General features: G+C 43.8%; 1 protein-coding gene across 4 annotated transcripts in view; it reads right to left on the bottom strand.

Annotated features, from left to right (window-relative positions):
* Positions 1 to 16,264, bottom strand: part of LOC139415480 (jun dimerization protein 2-like) — a 30,261-nt gene extending 13,997 nt beyond the window's left edge. For 2 of the 4 annotated variants that reach the window (XM_071163582.1, XM_071163583.1), the window contains exons 1-2: positions 16,138 to 16,228; positions 13,579 to 13,636 (exon numbers count right to left, since the gene is read on the bottom strand). The gene's annotated coding sequence lies outside the window, so the exon portion shown is untranslated. Of the gene's footprint in view, positions 1 to 13,578; positions 13,637 to 16,137 lie in introns of all 4 variants that reach the window. The other 2 variants (XM_071163580.1, XM_071163581.1) reach the window with 2 other exon arrangements.
* Positions 16,265 to 20,202: the final 3,938 nt, after the last annotated feature.

Below are 20,202 nucleotides of genomic sequence, written 5' to 3'. Positions count from 1 at the left end.
AACAGAAAAGGGTAGAGCATGGCAGAGCAGAACAGGGTAGAGCAGACCAGGGTAGAGCAGAACAGGGCAGAGCAGAACAGGGTAGAGCAGAACAGGGTTGAGCAGAACAGGGTAGAACAGAACAGGGTCGAGCAGAACAGGGTCGAGCAGAACAGGGTAGAGCAGAACAGGGTCGAGCAGAAAAGGGTAGAGCATGGCAGAGCAGAACAGGGCAGGGTCGAGCAGAACAGGGTTGAGCAGAACAGAGTAGAGCAGAACAGGGTAGAACAGAAAAGGGTAGAGCATGGCAGAGCAGAACAGGGTAGAGCAGAACAGGGTCGAGCAGAGCAGAACAGGGTAGAGCAGAACAGGACAGAGCAGAACAGGGCAGAGCAGAACAGGGTAGAGCAGAACAGGGTAGAGCAGGGCAGAGCAGGGTAGAGCAGGGCAGAGCAGAACAGGGCAGGGTCGAGCAGAGCACTGCCTAGTGGAAGTGGCCTCAGGAGAAGCCAAACACACAGCACAGTCCGGGTGGGAGAGGAAATGGCATGTATTAGTTAGGAAATAGAACTGCACTCAAGGCAGGTCCTGTCCTGCGAGCACACGCACAAGATCAATCAAATATGACACGTGGGTGTGTGTATGTGTGTGCGTGAGCGTGCCTGCCTGTGTGCCTGTCTGCCTGCCTGCCTGCCTGCCTGCCTGCCTGTCTGTCTGTCTGTCTGCCTGTGTACGTAAGTGTGTGTGCAGTCAGGCACATGTACCAGTCGTCAGGGCATGAACTCTACAAGGTGTGGAAAGAATTCCACAGGGATGCTGGCCCATGGTGACTCCAATGCTTCCCACAGATTTGTTAAATTGGTTGCGTGTCCTTTGGGTGGTGGGCCTTTCTTGATACACACGGGAAACTGTTGAAAAACCCAGCAGCATTGCAGTTCTTGACACACTCAAACCAATATGCCAGGCACATACTCCCATACCTCGTTCAAAGACATTCCAATATTTGGTCTTGCCCATTCACCCTCTGAATGGCGCACATACTCAATCCATTTCTCAATTGTCTCAAGGCATAAAAATCATTATTTAACCCCGTCTCCTCCCGTTTCATCGACACTGACTGAAGTGGATTTAACAAGTGACATCATTAAGGGATCATATCTTTCACCTGGATTCACCTGGTCAGTCTGTACCTCACGTTGATTATCCTCGTCGCTTCCCATGGCAGACATCAGCTGAAGAAAGGTTGGGAACTCAACCTCACAACACGTCGAACCAATAAAATGCCTTTTGCTTGGGACACCAAATGAGTGTCGTAGGAGCTACAGTGTAATAAGGAACGGCACCAGGGACAGGAAGCAGCTAGTCACAACGAGGGTCGTTTTGAGAAAAGTCAGCTAATCTTGTAAACTACTTAGGTACAACTAGCTACTGTTAGCTACTAGCTAGTTCAATTTTACCTCACAGTTATAAAAGCCAACATCTTAATAAAAACAGCATAGTATTGACTTAAAAAGGTTTGACTGTGAGCCCAGTATCTAGCTTATACAGGGTCAGTTGTAGGCCGACATAGAGCAACCATGCACTGTCTATCTGGGGCGGCAGGTAGCCTAGTGGTTAGAGCGTTGTGGTTAGAGCGAATCCCCGAGCTGACAAGGTAAAAATGTGTCGTTCTTACCCTGAACAAGGCAGTTAACCCACTGTTCCTTGGCTGTCATTGAAGATAAGAATTTGTTCGTAACTGACTTGCCAAGTTAATTTAAAGGTTAAATTAAATAAGTACAAAAAAGAAATCTCCCCTCAACTCTGGACCTCGAAGTGATTTCCACTCCTTTAAAAAAAAACATGTTCCCCTCTAATCAGGGACTGATTTAGACCTGGGACACCAGGTGGGTGATTCCCCTCTAATCAGGGACTGATTTAGACCTGGGACACCAGGTGGGTGATTCCCCTCTAATCAGGGACTGATTTAGACCTGGGACACCAGGTGGGTGATTCCCCTCTAATCAGGGACTGATTTAGACCTGGGACATCAGGTGGATGTAATTAATGATCAGGTAGAACAGAGAACCATCAGGCTCCGGACCTGGTAGGGTCAGAGTTGAATACCCCTGGTCTACTATCTACTATGGGAACAACTGCAACCTTTTTGCAAGCAACATTGCTAAAAAAAAATAATAAAATAACATTTACCTCATAATATATGTTAACTGGAATGCTCATCTCCTGTAGCCTAATTGTCATCTCCTTATTTTCATACCGTACCTAAATTGCAAGGGTTGGATTTGTACTAAACCATTTTATATGTCAGAACTTAAAAGGAATGTACAAAATCTGGAATCTGGAATACTTTGTCTACTGATAAAACTTTAAATTGACAACATTAGCTCAACATGTACATAATGCCTCATTGGTGATGCATGCTATATGATGAGCAACAGAATGAGTTCAGATAGCTGATATACTGAGAAAGAGTGACAATCAAATCAAATAGATTTCTCATTTTACAACTAGACAAAATGAAAATGTTGTTTTGAGAATACAACAATATCTGTCTTTTAGGGCAGCAGGGTAGCCTAGTGGTCAGAGCGTTGGGCCAGTAACCAAAAGGTTTCTGGATCGAATCCCCGAGCTGACAAGGTACAAATCTGCCCCCTGAACAAGACAGTTAACCCACTGTTCCTGGGCCGTCGTTGAAAATAAGAATTTGTTCTTAAACTGACTTGCCTAGTTAAATAAAGGTTCAATTTAAAAAAAAAATACAGACAGAACCACTGTAATTAGTCAACATTGGCACTAGTTCATCTTGAATGAATAGTTTAACATTTAAAACAAGTTTAAACACTTCATTTCAATGAATCAACACTTCTCTACAAAATTTACAAATATGATAACTTGTACGATAACTTGTATGATAACTTGTATGATAACTTGTACGATAACTTGTACGATAACTTGTACGATAACTTGTATGATAACTTGTACGATAACTTGTATGTCAAGATTGATATAAATTGTGCCGTTCGAGTCCTGAATAGTGTATACACAAATGACTTGTTTACTGCTCTTATTACCTTGGTAACCGGTTTATAACAGCAATAAGGCACCTTGGGGGGGGTTGGTGGTATATGACCAACATACCACAGTTAAGGGCTGTACGCCATGTTGCATCGTGCCTAACAGCCCTTAGCCGTGGTATATTGGCCATATACCACCAATCCCCTCTGATCTTATTGGTTAAATAGATCATTGAGTAGTAACATATAGGTTATTACTACTAAAGCATCGTTTCAGATGAACAAAAAAACAACTCCATACCAGCAGTGGGCCAACCTCGCTGTGATCCCTGATCTACTGGGTTATCAGCTCAATAGGTTTTGATGTTGAATCAGGTGTGTTAGTGCTGGGCTGAAACAGAACCCTGCACCGCCCTCCCCCCAGCAGACTTCCATGATCATTTAATTACCATAGTGACTTATTGTAATGTTTGTTTACGTGTCAATTAATCCCATAAGGGATGGCTTGCCAAATGGCGATTTGACACGAAAATAAAAGTGGTCATTAAATGTCATTCGTCCAGCACTGTTGTCTTGCTCCAAGTGTAATAGATTTATACACCGTTGTCTTGCTCCAAGTGTAATAGATTTATACACTGTTGTCTTGTCTTGCTCCACGTGTAATAGATTGATACACTGTTGTCTTGCTCCAAGTGTAATAGATTTATACACTGTTGTCTTGTCTTGCTCCAAGTGTAATAGATTTATACACTGTTGTCTTGCTCCAAGTGTAATAGATTTATACACTGTTGTCTTGCTCCAAGTGTAATAGATTTATACACTGTTGTCTTGTCTTGCTCCAAGTGTAATAGATTTATACACTGTTGTCTTGCTCCAAGTGTAATAGATGTATACACTGTTGTCTTGCTCCAAGTGTAATAGATTTATACACTGTTGTCTTGCTCCAAGTGTAATAGATTTATACACTGTTGTCTTGCTCCAAGTGTAATAGATTTATACACTGTTGTCTTGCTCCAAGTGTAATAGATTTATACACTGTTGTCTTGCTCCAAGTGTAATAGATTTATACACTGTTGTCTTGCTCCAAGTGTAATAGATTTATACACTGTTGTCTTGCTCCAAGTGTAATAGATTTATACACTGTTGTCTTGCTCCAAGTGTAATAGATTTATACACTGTTGTCTTGCTCCAAGTGTAATAGATTTATACACTGTTGTCTTGCTCCAAGTGTAATAGATTTATACACTGTTGTCTTGCTCCAAGTGTAATAGATGTATACACTGTTGTCTTGCTCCAAGTGTAATAGATTTATACACTGTTGTCTTGCTCCAACTTGTATGTCAACTTGTATGTCAAGATTGATATAAATTGTGTCGTTCGAGTCCTGAATAGTGTATACACAAATTACTTGTTTACTGCTCTTATTACCTTGGTAACCGGTTTATAACAGCAATAAGGCACCTTGGGGGGGTTGGTGGTATATGACCAACATACCACAGTTAAGGGCTGTACGCCACGTTGCATCGTGCCTAACAGCCCTTAGCCGTGGTATATTGGCCATATACCACCACCCACCACCCCCTCTGATCTTATTGGTTAAATAGATCATTGTGTAGTGTAGGACAGTGTAGTGTAGTGTAGGACTGTGTAGTGTAGTGTAGGACAGTGTAGTGTAGTGTAGTGTAGGACAGTGTAGTGGAGGACAGTGTAGTGTAGTGTAGGACAGTGTAGTGTAGTGTAGTGTAGGACAGTGTAGTGGAGGACAGTGTAGTGTAGGAAGGACAGTGTAGTGTAATGTATGACAGTGTAGTGTAGGACAGTGTAGTGTAGTGTAGTGTAGGGCAGTGTAGTGTAATGTAGGACAGTGTAGTGTAGGGCAGTGTAGTGTAATGTAGGACAGTGTAGTGTAGGACAGTGTAGTGTAGTGTAGGACAGTGTAGTGTAGGACAGTGTAGTGTAGTGTAGGGCAGTGTAGTGTAATGTAGGGCAGTGTAGTGTAATGTAGGACAGTGTAGTGTATGACAGTATAGTGTAGTGTAGGACAGTGTAGTGTAGTGTAGGACAGTGTAGTGTAGTGTAGTGTAGTGTAGTGTAGGACAGTGTAGTGTAGTGTAGGAAAGTGTAGTGTACTGTAGGACAGTGTACTGTAGGACAGTGTAGTGTAGGACAGTGTAGTGTAGTGTAGGACAGTGTAGTGTAGGACAGTGTAGTGTAATGTAGGACAGTGTAGTGTAGGACAGTGTAGTGTAATGTAGGACAGTGTAGTGTAATGTAGGACAGTGTAGTGTAGGGCAGTGTAGTGTAGTGTGGGGCAGTGTAGTGTAATGTAGGACAGTGTAGTGTAATGTAGGACAGTGTAGTGTAGTGTAGTGGAGGACAGTGTAGTGTAATGTAGAACAGTGTAGTGTAGGACAGTGTAGTGTAGTGTAGGACAGTGTAGTGTAATGTAGGACAGTGTAGTGTAGTGTAGGACAGTGTAGTGTAGTGTAGTGGAGGACAGTGTAGTGTAATGTAGAACAGTGTAGTGAAGGACAGTGTAGTGTAGGACAGTATAGTGTAATGTAGGACAGTGTAGTGTAATGTAGGACAGTGTAGTGTAGTGTAGGACAGTGTAGTGTAGGACAGTGTAGTGTAGTGTAGTGGAGGACAGTGTAGTGTAGTGTAGGACAGTGTAGTGTAGGACAGTGTAGTGTAGTGTAGGACAGTATAGTGTAATGTAGGACAGTGTAGTGTAATGTAGGACAGTGTAGTGTAATGTAGGACAGTGTAGTGTAGTGTAGGACAGTGTAGTGTAATGTAGGACAGTGTAGTGCAGTGTAGGACAGTGTAGTGTAATGTAGGACAGTGTAGTGTAATGTAGGACAGTGTAGTGTAGTGTAGGACAGTGTAGTGTCATGTAGGACAGTGTAGTGTAATGTAGGACAGTGTAGTGTAATGTAGGACAGTGTAGTGTAGTGTAGGACAGTGTAGTGTAGTGTAGTGCAGTGTAGTGTAATGTAGGACAGTGTAGTGTAATGTAGGACAGTGTAGTGTAGTCTAGGGCAGTGTAGTGTAATGTAGGACAGTGTAGTGTAATGTAGGACAGTGTAGTGTAGTGTAGGACAGTGTAGTGTAGTGTAGTGCAGTGTAGTGTAATGTAGGACAGTGTAGTGTAATGTAGGACAGTGTAGTGTAGTGTAGGACAGTGTAGTGTAGGGCAGTGTAGTGTAATGTAGGACAGTGTAGTGTAGGGCAGTGTAGTGTAGTGTAGTGTAGTGCAGTGTAGTGTAATGTAGGACAGTGTAGTGTAGTGTAGGACAGTGTAGTGTAGTGTAGTGCAGTGTAGTGTAATGTAGGACAGCGTAATGTAGGACAGTGTAGTGTAGTGTAGTGCAGTGTAGTGTAATGTAGGACAGTGTAGTGTAGTGCAGTGTAGTGTAATGTAGGACAGTGTAGTGTAGTGTAGGGCAGTGTAGTGTAATGTAGGACAGTGTAGTGTAGGGCAGTGTAGTGTAGTGTAGGGCAGTGTAGTGTAGTGTAGTGTAGTGTAGTGTAATGTAGGGCAGTGTAGTGTAGTGTAGTCTAATGTAGGACAGTGTAGTGTAGTGTAGGGCAGTGTAGTGTAATGTAGGACAGTGTAGTGTAGGGCAGTGTAGTGTAGTGTAGTGCAGTGTAGTGTAATGTAGGACAGTGTAGTATAGTGTAGGGCAGTGTAGTGTAATGTAGGACAGTGTAGTGTAGGGCAGTGTAGTGTAGTGTAGGACAGTGTAGTGTAGTGTAGTGTAGGACAGTGTAGTGTAGGACAGTGTAGTGTATTGTAGGACAGTGTAGTGTAATGTAGGACAGTGTAGTGTAGTGTAGGACAGTGTAGTGCAGTGTAGGACAGTGTAGTGCAGTGTAGGACAGTGTAGTGTAGTGTAGGACAGTGTAGTGTAGTGTAGGACAGTGTAATGTAGGACAGTGTAGTGTAGTGTAGTGTAGGACAGTGTAGTGTAGTGTAGGACAGTGTAGTGTAGGACAGTGTAGTGTAATGTAGGACAGTGTAGTGTAATGTAGGACAGTGTAGTGCAGTGTAGGACAGTGTAGTGTAATGTAGGACAGTGTAGTGTAGTGTAGGACAGTGTAGTGTAGGACAGTGTAGTGTAGTGTAGTGTAGGACAGTGTAGTGTAGTGTAGGACAGTGTAGTGTAGTGTAGGACAGTGTAGTGTAGGGCAGTGTAGTGTAGTGTAGTGTAGGACAGTGTAGTGTAGTGTAGTGTAGGACAGTGTAGTGTAGGACAGTGTAGTGTATTGTAGGACAGTGTAGTGTAATGTAGGACAGTGTAGTGTAGTGTAGGACAGTGTAGTGTACTGTAGGACAGTGTAGTGTAGTGTAGGACAGTCTAGTGTAGTGTAATGTAGGACAGTGTAGTGTAGTGTAGGGCAGTGTAGTGTAATGTAGGACAGTGTAGTGTAGGACAGTGTAGTGTAGGACAGTGTAGTGTAATGTAGGACAGTGTAGTGTAGTGTAGTGTAGGACAGTGTAGTGTAGTGTAGGACAGTGTAGTGTAATGTAGGACAGTGTAGTGTAATGTAGGACAGTGTAGTGTAGTTTAGGACAGTGTAGTGTACTGTAGGACAGTGTAGTGTAGTGTAGGAGAGTCTAGTGTAGTGTAATGTAGGACAGTGTAGTGTAGGACAGTGTAGTGTAATGTAGGACAGTGTAGTGTAGTGTAGGGCAGTGTAGTGTAGGACAGTGTAGTGTAGTGTAGGACAGTGTAGTGTAATGTAGGACAGTGTAGTGTAGTGTAGGACAGTGTAGTGTAGGACAGTGTAGTGTAGTTTAGTGTAGGACAGTGTAGTGTAGTGTAGGACAGTGTAGTGTAGTGTAGGACAGTGTAGTGCAGTGTAGGACAGTGTAGTGTAGGACAGTGTAGTGTAGTGTAGTGTAGGGCAGTGTAGTGTACTGTAGGACAGTGTAGTGTTGTGTAGGGCAGTGTAGTGTAGTGTAATGTAGGACAGTGTAGTGTAGTGTAGGGCAGTGTAGTGTAGTGTAGGACAGTGTAGTGTAGTGTAGGGCAGTGTAGTGTAGTGTAGGGCAGTGTAGTGTAGTGTAATGTAGGACAGTGTAGTGTAGTGTAGGGCAGTGTAGTGTAGTGTAGGACAGTGTAGTGTAGTGTAGGGCAGTGTAGTGTAGTGTAGGGCAGTGTAGTGTAATGTAGGACAGTGTAGTGTAGTGTAGGACAGTGTAGTGTAATGTAGGACAGTGTAGTGTAGTGTAGGGCAGTGTAGTGTAGTGTAATGTAGGACAGTGTAGTGTAGTGTAGGACAGTGTAGTGTAGTGTAGGACAGTGTAGTGTAGTGTAGGACAGTGTAGTGTACTGTAGGACAGTGTAGTGTAGTGTAGGGCAGTGTAGTGTAATGTAGGACAGTGTAGTGTAGTGTAGGACAGTGTAGTGTAGGACAGTGTAGTGTAGTGTAGGGCAGTGTAGTGTAATGTAGGACAGTGTAGTGTAGTGTAGGACAGTGTAGTGTAGGACAGTGTAGTGTAGGACAGTGTAGTGTACTGTAGGACAGTGTAGTGTAGGGCAGTGTAGGACAGTGTAGTGTAGTGCAGTGTAGTGCAGTGTAGTGTAGGACAGTGTAGTGTAGTGTCGTGTAGGACAGTGTAGTGTAGTGCTGTTCTCTGCTCTTATCTGCTCTGCTGCTGTTCATATTGAGTCATTCAACTCATAGAAACGTGTGAGAAGAGAAAACAGGATCTCAGCCCACCGCTTTCATTTCTCCTTCTTCTAACGGCCTCATCAGGCTTGATGTGCATGCTCCCTTCCTCTGGCAGGCCCAGCGTTCAGAAACCAGCCTCTCGTGTTCACTATGACTAAACATTTCCATAATATTCATTACCAAATTTAAGCCTGATCCCAGACCTGTTTGTATTGCCATGTATGAGTTGTCAAGACGGCGCAAACCGTTCTGCGACCAGACTACCGTATATCAATGAAGAGGGGAAAGAACCCCCAACAACATGGTCAATGAATCTGAGGCTATGACAGTCGTTAGCTAGCTATCATTAGATATCATTAGATATCATTAGCTATCATTAGATATCATTAGTTATCATTAGATATCATTAGATATCATTAGCTATCATTAGCTATCATTAGCTATCATTAGATATCATTAGCCAAATGTTAGCCTGGCTCTGTGGTAGGGAGGTAGAAGGGATTGGTATTATTCATTATAGTGTAAATGTCTGGAACAGATCATGATGACTTTATGTAAGAGACTTCAGGATGGGTTAATATCCAAGATAGGTACTTCATCGTCCAGGGTGATCATCCATCATCCAGGGTGATCATCCATCATCCAGGGTGATCATCCATCATCCAGGGTGATCATACATCATCCATCATCCAGGGTGATCATTCATCATCCAGGGTGATCATACATCATCCATCATCCAGGGTGATCATCCATCATTCATCATCCAGGGTGATCATCCATCATTCATCATCCAGGGTGATCATCCATCATCCAGGGTGATCATCCATCATTCATCATCCAGGATGCATCCTAAATGGAGCTCTATCTCCTATATAGTGCACTACTGGGAATAGTATACCATTTGGAACGCAGGCCGAGGATCATTGCAATTCACGTTTCAGTCTAATCCTGACTAAGTCGAGGCACCTGCAATGAGGTCAGAAGCATCTAGATCAGCTGACTACTGCCACAAGCATTCGGTCATGAGTGGGTTAATAACCACGGAGGAGCTGCATTCAAGTATGATCTAACCAGAACCCAGGCGCTGCAGTACAAGAATGCATGGAGTTCCCATACCACATAACCTTGGCTTTTCCAGCGGTAGAAATTAACACATTGGCCAACAGCCTCTCCTCTCCCCCCTCTCCCCCCCCCCTCTCCTCTCCCCTCTCCCCATCCCCCCTCTCCTCTCCCCTCCCCTCCTCTTCTCCTCCTCCTCTCCCCTCCTCCCCTTCTCCTCTCCCCCCTCCCCTCCCCTCTCATCCTCTCCTCCCTCCTCCTCATCTCCTCCTCTCCCCCTCCCCTCCCCTCCTCCCCTCCCCTCCTCCTCTCCTCTCCCTTCCTCTCTTCTCCCTTCCTCTCCCTTCCTCTCCTCCTCCCTTCCTCTCCTCTCCTCTCCCCCCTCCCCTCCCCTCCTCCCCTCCCCTCCTCCCCTTCTCCTCTCCCCCCTCCCCTCCCCTCCTCTCCTCTCCTCCCTCTTCCTCTCCCCTCCTCGTCTCCTCCTCTCCCCCTCCCCTCCCCTCCTCCCCTCCCCTCCTCCTCTCCTCTCCCTTCCTCTCCTCTCCCTTCCTCTCCTCCTCCCCTCTCCCTTCCTCTCCTCTCCTCTCCCTTCCTCTCCTCCCTCCTCCTCCCCTCTCTAACCAGAGTGGTGTGGTCAGTTGCAGAAAACATAAGTCAATGTCTAAGTCCAAAAATGGCACCCTATTCTCACATAGTGAACTACTCTTAACCAGGGCCCTATGGGACCTTTTCTTAACCAGGGCCCTATGGGGCCTTTTCTTAACCAGGGCCCTATGGGGCCTTTCTTTGACCAGCCCTATGTGACCTGTAGTGCAATATGTAGGTGAATAGGGTGCCGATTGGGACACTGCCATAGTCACACATCAGGTAATGTCACAACACAATAGCAGCATGTGTAAATATATATATATATATATATATATATAATATATAAATTGCTGTTGGAGAGGGAGATATAATTCGTTTCGCTTCACAAAAGAATTGTGACATCTGGAAGTGATATAGTTCTCTGACTGTTGCTTCTGTCTCAGGGCGTTTCATGACCTCTCAATGGCTTTCTGTCTTTTTCTATAAAATACGTTTGTTCCAGCGACTGCATACATTTAAAAATGTTTCTTTATTTTTTTTAGGTTACACCCTTTCACTTGTGGGTGTGCACTTCCATACTGTCCATCTAGGTTAGAAACGTCTCAGCCTCCGTCCAATGTTTATACATGACATGTGGATTGACTTAAGAGACTAAGAAAACACACTGCCATGTACCTATAGCACTAGGCAAGGATCTGCTCCTACTCTAGTTGTTGTGTGGATAGCTGTTAGCTAGGTCTAGTTGTTGTGTGGGTAGCTGTTAGCTAGGTTTAGTTGTTGTGTGGGTAGCTGTTTGCTAGGTCTATTTGTTGTGTGGGTAGCTGTTAGCTAGGTCTAGTTGTTGTGTGGATAGCTGTTAGCTAGGTCTAGTTGTTGTGTGGATAGCTGTTAGCTAGGTCTATTTGTTGTGTGGGTAGCTGTTAGCTAGGTCTAGTTGTTGTGTGGGTAGCTGTTAGCTAGGTCTAGTTGTTGTGTGGATAGCTGTTAGCTAGGTCTAGTTGTTGTGTGGCTAGCTGTTAGCTAGGTCTAGTTGTTGTGTGGCTAGCTGTTAACTAGGTCTAGTTGTTGTGTGGCTAGCTGTTAGCTAGGTCTCGTTGTTGTGTGGCTAGCTGTTAACTAGGTCTAGTTGTTGTGTGGATAGCTGTTAACTAGGTCTCGTTGTTGTGTGGCTAGCTGTTAACTAGGTCTAGTTGTTGTGTGGCTAGCTGTTAACTAGGTCTCATTGTTGTGTGGCTAGCTGTTAACTAGGTCTAGTTGTTGTGTGGCTAGCTGTTAACTAGGTCTAGTTGTTGTGTGGCTAGCTGTTAGCTAGGTCTAGTTGTTGTGTGGCTAGCTGTTAACTAGGTCTAGTTGTTGTGTGGATAGCTGTTAACTAGGTCTAGTTGTTGTGTGGCTAGCTGTTAGCTAGGTCCAGTTGTGTGGATAGCTGTTAACTAGGTCTTGTTGTTGTGTGGCTAGCTGTTAGCTAGGTTTAGTTGTTGTGTGGATAGCTGCAATGCATGAATGTAGGGGAGGGAGCAGGGAGGACGCAGGCAGGCAGCCTGGCAACCTTCTCTCCCAAGAGAAAGGCACTGGAAGGCATTTCTACTTAAAATAAACCCAGAGAGAGAGACAGACAGAGAGAGAGAAAGAGAGAGAGAGAGACCGAGAGGAGGAGAGACCGAGAGGAGGAGAGACCGAGAGGAGGAGAGACAGAGAAAGAAAGAGAGAGAGACAGAGAGTGTGAGACCGAGAGGAAGAGAGACAGCGATAGAAAGAGAGACAGAGAGAGAGAGAGACAGAGAGACAGAGAGAGAGAGAGAGAGAGAGAGAGAGAGAGAGAGAGAGAGAGAGAGAGAGAGAGAGAGAGAGAGAGAGAGAGAGAGAGAGAGAGAGAGAGAGGGAGAGAGAGAGAGAGAGAGAGAGAGAGAGAGAGAGAGAGAGGGGATGTTCAGTCCGGGTCTCGTCGGCCCTAGTAGCTTGTCGGCTCGCCAACCCTCCCCATTAATCCACAGCAGTGTTCAATATACCCGGGCAGGCAGGCAGGCAGGCAGACAGTGGGGCATTTAAACCCCTCAACACACACTCATAGACATGCATATAGACAAACACTCATAGAAACACTCTAATTAATATATACTGTACACATACTAAGACAAGGCATACACTCTTTCAATTGTACACACTCATTCAAAGGAATGAGTTGTTAGAATAGAGCAGGGGTTAAGTTGGGGCTGTTAGGTCGGGGTATTGATGGTAGAAGACTCTGGGGCTGTTAGTTCGGGGTATTAATGGTAGAAGAGTCTGTGGCTGATAGGCCGGGGTATTGATGGTAGAAGAGTCTGGGGCTGATAGGCCGGGGTATTGATGGTAGAAGACTCTGGGGCTGATAGGCCGGGGTATTGATGGTAGAAGAGTCTGGGGCTGATAGGCCGGGGTATTGATGGTAGAAGAGTCTGTGGCTGATAGGCCGGGGTATTGATGGTAGAAGACTCTGGGGCTGTTAGGTCGGGGTATTAATGGTAGAAGAGTCTGGGGGCAGTTAGGCCGGGGTATTGATGGTGGTATTGATGTAAACCTAACCAGACTAAGGGTATAGGGTGCTATATTAGGGTATAGGGTACTATATTAAGGTATAGGGTGTTATATTAAGATATAGGGTGTTATATTAAGGTGTAGGGAGTTATATTAAGGTAAACAGAGTTATATTAAGGTATAGAGTGCTATATAGGGAATCGGGTGCTATATAGGGAATCGAGTGCTATATAGGGAATCGAGTGCTATATAGGGAATCGAGTGCTATATAGGGAATCGGGTGCTATATAGGGAATAGGGTCTCCCTTTGGAATAGGGGGAGAGAGATAGGGAATAGGGTGCTCCCTTTGGAATAGGGGGAGAGAGATAGGGAATAGGGTGCTCCCTTTGGAATAGGGGGAGAGAGATAGGGAATAGGGTGCTCCCTTCGGAATAGGGGGAGAGAGATAGGGAATAGGGTGCTCCCTTCGGAATAGGGGGAGAGAGATAGGGAACAGGGTGCCATTTCAGACGCATCCCGTGACCGAGGCTGTTTCCAGGACAACGTTAACTTCATGACACTGTTCCTTTCACTGATGGAACACCAACAACCACGTAAAACATTGTGAAACCAGGCAATGTAAACTCTAAAACTCCAATGTAAACAGACTCTTATAACACACTGTAATTACACACAGGTTATCTCACAAGGAGCAGATGGATCATTTCCTTAAAGACGATGATAATGGAATAGGCTACTTACTCACAAGTTGGACTTGCAATCCCCTGCTGGTGGTGGTGGTGGTGGTATGTTTTAGACACTGTTCAGAAGATATGAATAATAGTTATTTTAACTCATATAACCTGTTTCAAAACAGAAGAAACATGCTTCAGATATACAGTACCAGTCAAAAGTTTGGACACACCTACTTATTCAAGGGTTTTTCTTTATTTCTTTTTTTACTATTTTCTACATTGTAGAATAATAGTGAAGACATCAAAACTATGAAATAACACATATGGAATCATGTAGTAACCAAAGAAAAGAGTTAAAAAATAACATTATATTTTAGATTCTTCAAAGTAGCCACCCTTTGCCTCGATGACAGCTTTGCACACTCTTGGTATTCTCTCAACCAGCTTCATGAGGAATGCTTTTCCAACAGTCTTGAAGGAGTTCCCACATATGCTGAGCACTTGTTGGCTGCTTTTCCTTCACTCTGCGGTCCAACTCATCCCAAACCATCTCAATTGGGTTGAGGTCGGGGGATTGTGGAGGCCAGGTCATCTGATGCATCACTCTCCTTGGTCATATAGCCCTTACACAGCCTGAAGGTGTGTTTTGGATCATTGTCCTGTTGAAGAATAAATGAGAGTCCCACTAAGCGCCAACGTATCGCTGCAGAATGCTGTGTTAGCCATGCTGGCTAAGTGTGCCTTGAATTCTAAATAAATCACAGACAGTATCACCAGCAATGCACCCCCACACCATCACACCTCCTCCAAGCTTCCCGGTGGGAACCACACATGCAGAGATCATTCGTTCACCTACTCTGCGTCTCTCAAAGACACTGCGGTTGGAACCAAATTTTAAAAAATTTGGACAAATCAGACCAAAGGACAGATTTCCACCGGTTTAATGCCCATTGCTCATGTTTCTTGGTCCAAGCAAGTATATTATTCTTATTAGTGTCCTTAAGTAGGGGGTTTCTTTGCAGCAATTCGATCATAACGGCCTGATTCACGCAGTCTCTTCTGAACAGTTGATGTTGAGATGTGTCTGCTACTTGAACTCTGTGAAGCATTTATTTGGGCTGTAATTTCTAAGGCTGGTAACTCTAATGAACTTATCCTCTGCAACAGAGGTAACTCTGAGTCTTCCTTTCCTGTGGTGGTCCTGATGAAAGACAGTCTCATCATAGCTCTTGATGGTTTTTGCGACTGCACTTGGAGAAACTTTCAAAGTTATTGAAATGTTCTAGATTGACTGACCTTCATGTCTTAAAGTAATGATGGACTGTTGTTTATCTTTGCTTATTTGAGCTGTTCTTGCCATAATATGGACTTGGTCTTTGTCCAAATAGGGCTATCTTCTGTATACCACCCCTACCTTGTCACAAAACAACTGATTGGCTCAAACGCATTAAGGAAAGAAAGAAATTCCACAAATGAACTTTTAACAAGGCACAACTGTTAATTGAAATGCATTCCAGGTGACTACCTGGTTGAGAGAATGCCTAGGTTGTGCAAAACTGTCATCAAGGCAAAGAGTGGCTACTTTGATGAATGTAAAATATATTTAGACTTCTTTTACACTGTTTTGGTTCCAAATGTGTTATTTCATAGTTGTGAGGTCTTCACTATTATTCTGCAATGTGGAAAATAGTCAAAAAATTAAGAAAAAACCCTTGAATGAGTCAGTGTGTCTGAACTTTTGACTGTTACTGTATATATGTATTATTAACTTTCTAAATGATGAAGATGATGGAGATGAGGAAGAAGAGGGATGATGAGGATGATAATAATTTAATTCATAAACATATAATCGAGCTATTAGCCACGAGCATGGCAGTGAGTTTACATTTAACTTCTAAATGCATAAACGGAAATGTCAGCCTGTCTGTGTGAACTTGAGTGGGCTGCTAGTCTGCGACTGTAGCCTAAAAAGCAATGTGAAACAATACTATACATTTTACATACTTCTTTTTCAAACACAAATAAAATCACCAAGAAAACTAAAACAAAACGTTCTCCCCTCGTACGAAAGAATGTTTTCCCCCCAATTCTGCTTTCTGTTCTAAATACTGCTGATAGCACCACAAATGTCGCGTGTATAGCCCTCTTAATGTTACATAACGTTGGTACCTCGCAGCGGGGACTGCTTGTGGTTGATATTAACTTTCACCACCTCCTTACATACCTTATTCCCTTACATCGTAACAATCTATTCTATAGTAGTGTTCAAGGCACGCTGCAAGCGACATTCATTCGCTACTTTGTACCGTTTGATCAAAGAAGTTGTAACAATAAAAACAACAAAGAGTTGTTGTGCAAAATCCATGAGAAAAAGTTACAATATAAGTGATTTTACAATGCGTCTAGTCTAGTGCGTTACACTATCGCAAGCCGAAACTAGTCAAATAACATTGTTGTAAAATAATACAATTGTAAAAAAAAAAAAATTAAAAAACGATCATGAAACACAAAAACATAAACCTATTAGAAAAAGTTTAACATGTGTAAATAATGTCTAAACAGTTAATCGAGTTCGTCTAAGTTTAGTAACTTAAACCAGAAATGGTAAGTTAATAGGTTAATTTACCTGTATTAGGTCCAAAATCTGCGGTGATATAACGTGTCCGTAACTTGTGAATCGGATATAGGTTTTGATATTAAAAGTCCTTGCGTCAGCCCGTTTAAATAGTGATCGGTAAAAACTGGGAGGGTTCGGGAATGCGGAACTTGCTTGTCCCAGACGCATGGATAGAAATACAGGCAGGCCTGAATAAAACGCTCCACCCCTAGCAACCAAAAAAAACACACACAACATTCTGGTGCGAGGAAACTTACAGATAGATGCCTGTTTTGGAAACTGGAGAGACCCAGTGCATCCACGCCAAGTTGTGGCTATAAACATACATGTCTTATTTGTTTTTATAAATATACATGTGAAAAGCATAAACAAAATAAAGTAATTGTGTGTGTGTGTGTGTGTGTGTGTGTGTATGTGTATGTGTGTGCGCGCGTGTGCTAGAGAGAAGGAGAGCGCGAGAGCGACAGAGCGATATAATATATTTAGAGTTGTAATCGGATGCTCCGTCAATTCATCTTGAAGTCAGTTCAGTATGTTGCACAGGCTGCTCTTATTTGGTGTACTGGAATTCTGAACATTTCTCTCAGTGTTAGCTCCCTATAGTCTGAGTCTTTTTCACTTTTCTCTGTCTATCTGTACAGTGACTGAGACATGAGCATGGTCAGACAGTTAGCGAACTAACCCCGTATGCCAGCTCTCTCAGATGAATTATGATACTGTAAGCGTCGCCAAAATACAACGTAAATGTAATCAACAGATGAACTACAAATATAAAATACGCCATGTTTTGTTGGCATCAGTTACTGAAGTATTTATCCCTTATAATCTCAATCAAGAACAGTGTACTTGTATGTAAGACATGACTTAAAAAACTTGCAAAAAATTGTATCTGTCTGGGTCTTGATTTAGACATTCTTGATAATATATATTAGACGGGTGGGTACTTGAATTGATAGACAGCCAGTCCAACAAGATCATGATGATGCCCTCTCTCCACCGTCCGTGGTCCACCTGGAAGGAACAGGCAGCTGCGCTTCTATCTGAACCGCTGCGATACCACAAATATCCCCTCCTCTGTTTTTTTTTAGCGATTCTAATTTGGTTTCACCGTCCAGTTCCTGAGAAGGGGGGGGGGGGAGGTTCTGAGGAAGGTCGGGTCTATGCGTCACAGTCTCTCTCCAAACACAGATGACAAGTCGAGGTGGATTGGAGGCATTTCACAATGGAGTCCTGAGTGAGTTTTTTGAGAGAGAGAGAGAGAGAGAGTCAAGGCTATAGTCTACATCCTTCCTGTTTGGCTCTAGTTTACTCCTCGGTGGCGTGAAAAATGGCACCCTATTCTCTACATAATGGCACCCTATTCTCTACATAATGGCACCCTGTTCGCTACATAATGGCACCCTATTCTCTACATAATGGCACCCTATTCTCTTTATAATGGCACCCTATTCCCTACATAATGGCACCCTATTCGCTACATAATGGCACCCTATTCTCTACATAATGGCACCCTATTCTCTACATAATGGCACCCTATTCTCTACATAATGGCACCCTATTCTCTACATAATGGCACCCTATTCCCTTTATAATGGCACCCTATTCTCTACATAATGGCACCCTATTCCCTTTATAATGGCACCCTATTCCCTACATAATGGCACCCTATTCCCTTTATAATGGCACCCTATTCCCTTTATAATGGCACCCTATTCGCTACATAATGGCACCCTATTCCCTTTATAATGGCACCCTATTCCCTTTATAATGGCACCCTATTCGCTACATAATGGCACCCTATTCCCTTTATAATGGCACCCTATTCCCTTTATAATGGCACCCTATTCGCTACATAATGGCACCCTATTCCCTTTATAATGGCACCCTATTCCCTTTATAATGGCACCCTATTCCCTTTATAATGGTACCCTATTCCCTTTATAATGGCACCCTATTCTCTACATAATGGCACCCTATTCTCTACATAATGGCACCCTATTCTCTACATAATGGCCCCCTATTCTCTATATAATGGCACCCTATTCTCTACATAATGGCACCCTATTCTCTACATAATGGCACCCTATTCTCTACATAATGGCACCCTATTCTCTACATAATGGCACCCTATTCTCTACATAATGGCACCCTATTCCCTACATAATGGCACCCTATTCTCTACATAATGGCACCCTATTCCCTACATAATGGCACCCTATTCTCTATATAATGGCACCCTATTCTCTACATAATGGCACCCTATTCCCTTTATAATGGCACCCTATTCTCTACATAATGGCACCCTATTCCCTACATAATGGCACCCTATTCCCTTTATAATGGCACCATATTCTCTATATAATGGCACCCTATTCCCTTTATAATGGCACCCTATTCGCTACATAATGGCACCCTATTCCCTACATAATGGCACTCTATTCTCTACATAATGGCACCCTATTCCCTACATAATGGCACCCTATTCGCTACATAATGGCACCCTATTCCCTTTATAATGGCACCCTATTCCCTTTATAATGGCACCCTATTCCCTTTATAATGGCACCCTATTCCCTTTATAATGGCACCCTATTCTCTACATAATGGCACCCTATTCTCTACATAATGGCACCCTATTCTCTACATAATGGAACCCTATTCTCTATATAATGGCACCCTATTCTCTACATAATGGCACCCTATTCTCTACATAATGGCACCCTATTCTCTACATAATGGCACCCTATTCTCTACATAATGGCACCCTATTCTCTATATAATGGCACCCTATTCTCTACATAATGGCACCCTATTCTCTATATAATGGCACCCTATTCTCTACATAATGGCACCCTATTCTCTACATAATGGCACCCTATTCCCTACATAATGGCACTCTATTCTCTACATAATGGCACCCTATTCCCTTTATAATGGCACCCTATTCTCTATATAATGGCACCCTATTCCCTTTATAATGGCACCCTATTCGCTACATAATGGCACCCTATTCCCTACATAATGGCACTCTATTCCCTACATAATGGCACCCTATTCCCTACATAATGGCACCCGATTCCCTTTATAATGGCACCCTATTCGCTACATAATGGCACCCTATTCTCTACATAATGGCACCCTATTCCCTACATAATGGCACCCGATTCCCTTTATAATGGCACCCTATTCGCTACATAATGTAGAGAATAGGGTGCCATTATATAGAGAATAGAGTGCCATTATAAAGGGAATAGGGTGCCATTATAAAGGGAATAGGGTGCCATTATTAAGGGAATAGAGTGCCATTATGGATGTAGCCAGAGAGTTGAGGCTCTGTGATTCCTCCCTGTCTGTCTGTCTGCCTACCTGCCTGTCTGTCTGTCTGTCTGTCTGTCTGTCTGTCTGCCTACCTGTCTGTCTGTCTGTCTGTCTGTCTGTCTATCTGCCTACCTGCCTGTCTGTCTGTCTGTCTGTCTGTCTGTCTGTCTGTCTGCCTACCTGTCTGTCTGTCTGTCTGTCTGCCTACCTGCCTGTCTGTCTGTCTGCCTACCTGCCTGTCTGACTGTCTGTCTGTCTGTCTGCCTTCCTGTCTGTTTGTCTGTCTGTCAGTCTGTCTGCCTTCCTGCCTGTCTGTCTGTCTGCCTTCCTGCCTGCCTGTCTGACTGTCTGTCTGTCTGTCTGTCTGCCTTCCTGCCTGTCAGTCTGTCTGTCAGTTTGCCTACCTGTCTGTCTGTCTGCCTACCTTTCTACCTGTCTGCCTTCCTGCCTGTCTGTCAGTCTGCCTTCCTGCCTGTCTGTTAGTCTGCCAGTCTGCCTACCTGTCTGTCTGTCTGTCTGTCTGTCTGTCTGTCTGTCTGCCTACCTGTCCTTCAGTCAGTCTGTCTGTCTGTCTGTCTGTCAGTCAGTCTGTCTGTCTGTCTTCCTGCGTGGACAAAGACTTTCAACAAATCCCCTACTCGATAGGAGGCTGAGGAGGGAGGCAATTCAGACAGAGATGGCAATCAGTAGAGGAAACTACATGGTCTGTGTGCCGAGTTGGCACTGTGGGGTCTCACTGGAGAGAAGGCCTAGGGT

The sequence above is a fragment of the Oncorhynchus clarkii genome, chromosome 8 (genome assembly GCF_045791955.1).
Source record: "Oncorhynchus clarkii lewisi isolate Uvic-CL-2024 chromosome 8, UVic_Ocla_1.0, whole genome shotgun sequence".
NCBI classification, from domain to species: Eukaryota; Metazoa; Chordata; class Actinopteri; order Salmoniformes; family Salmonidae; genus Oncorhynchus; species Oncorhynchus clarkii.
The sequence above is the reverse complement of the archived record's forward strand: the minus strand, read 5'-3'. Positions and strand labels throughout refer to the sequence as shown.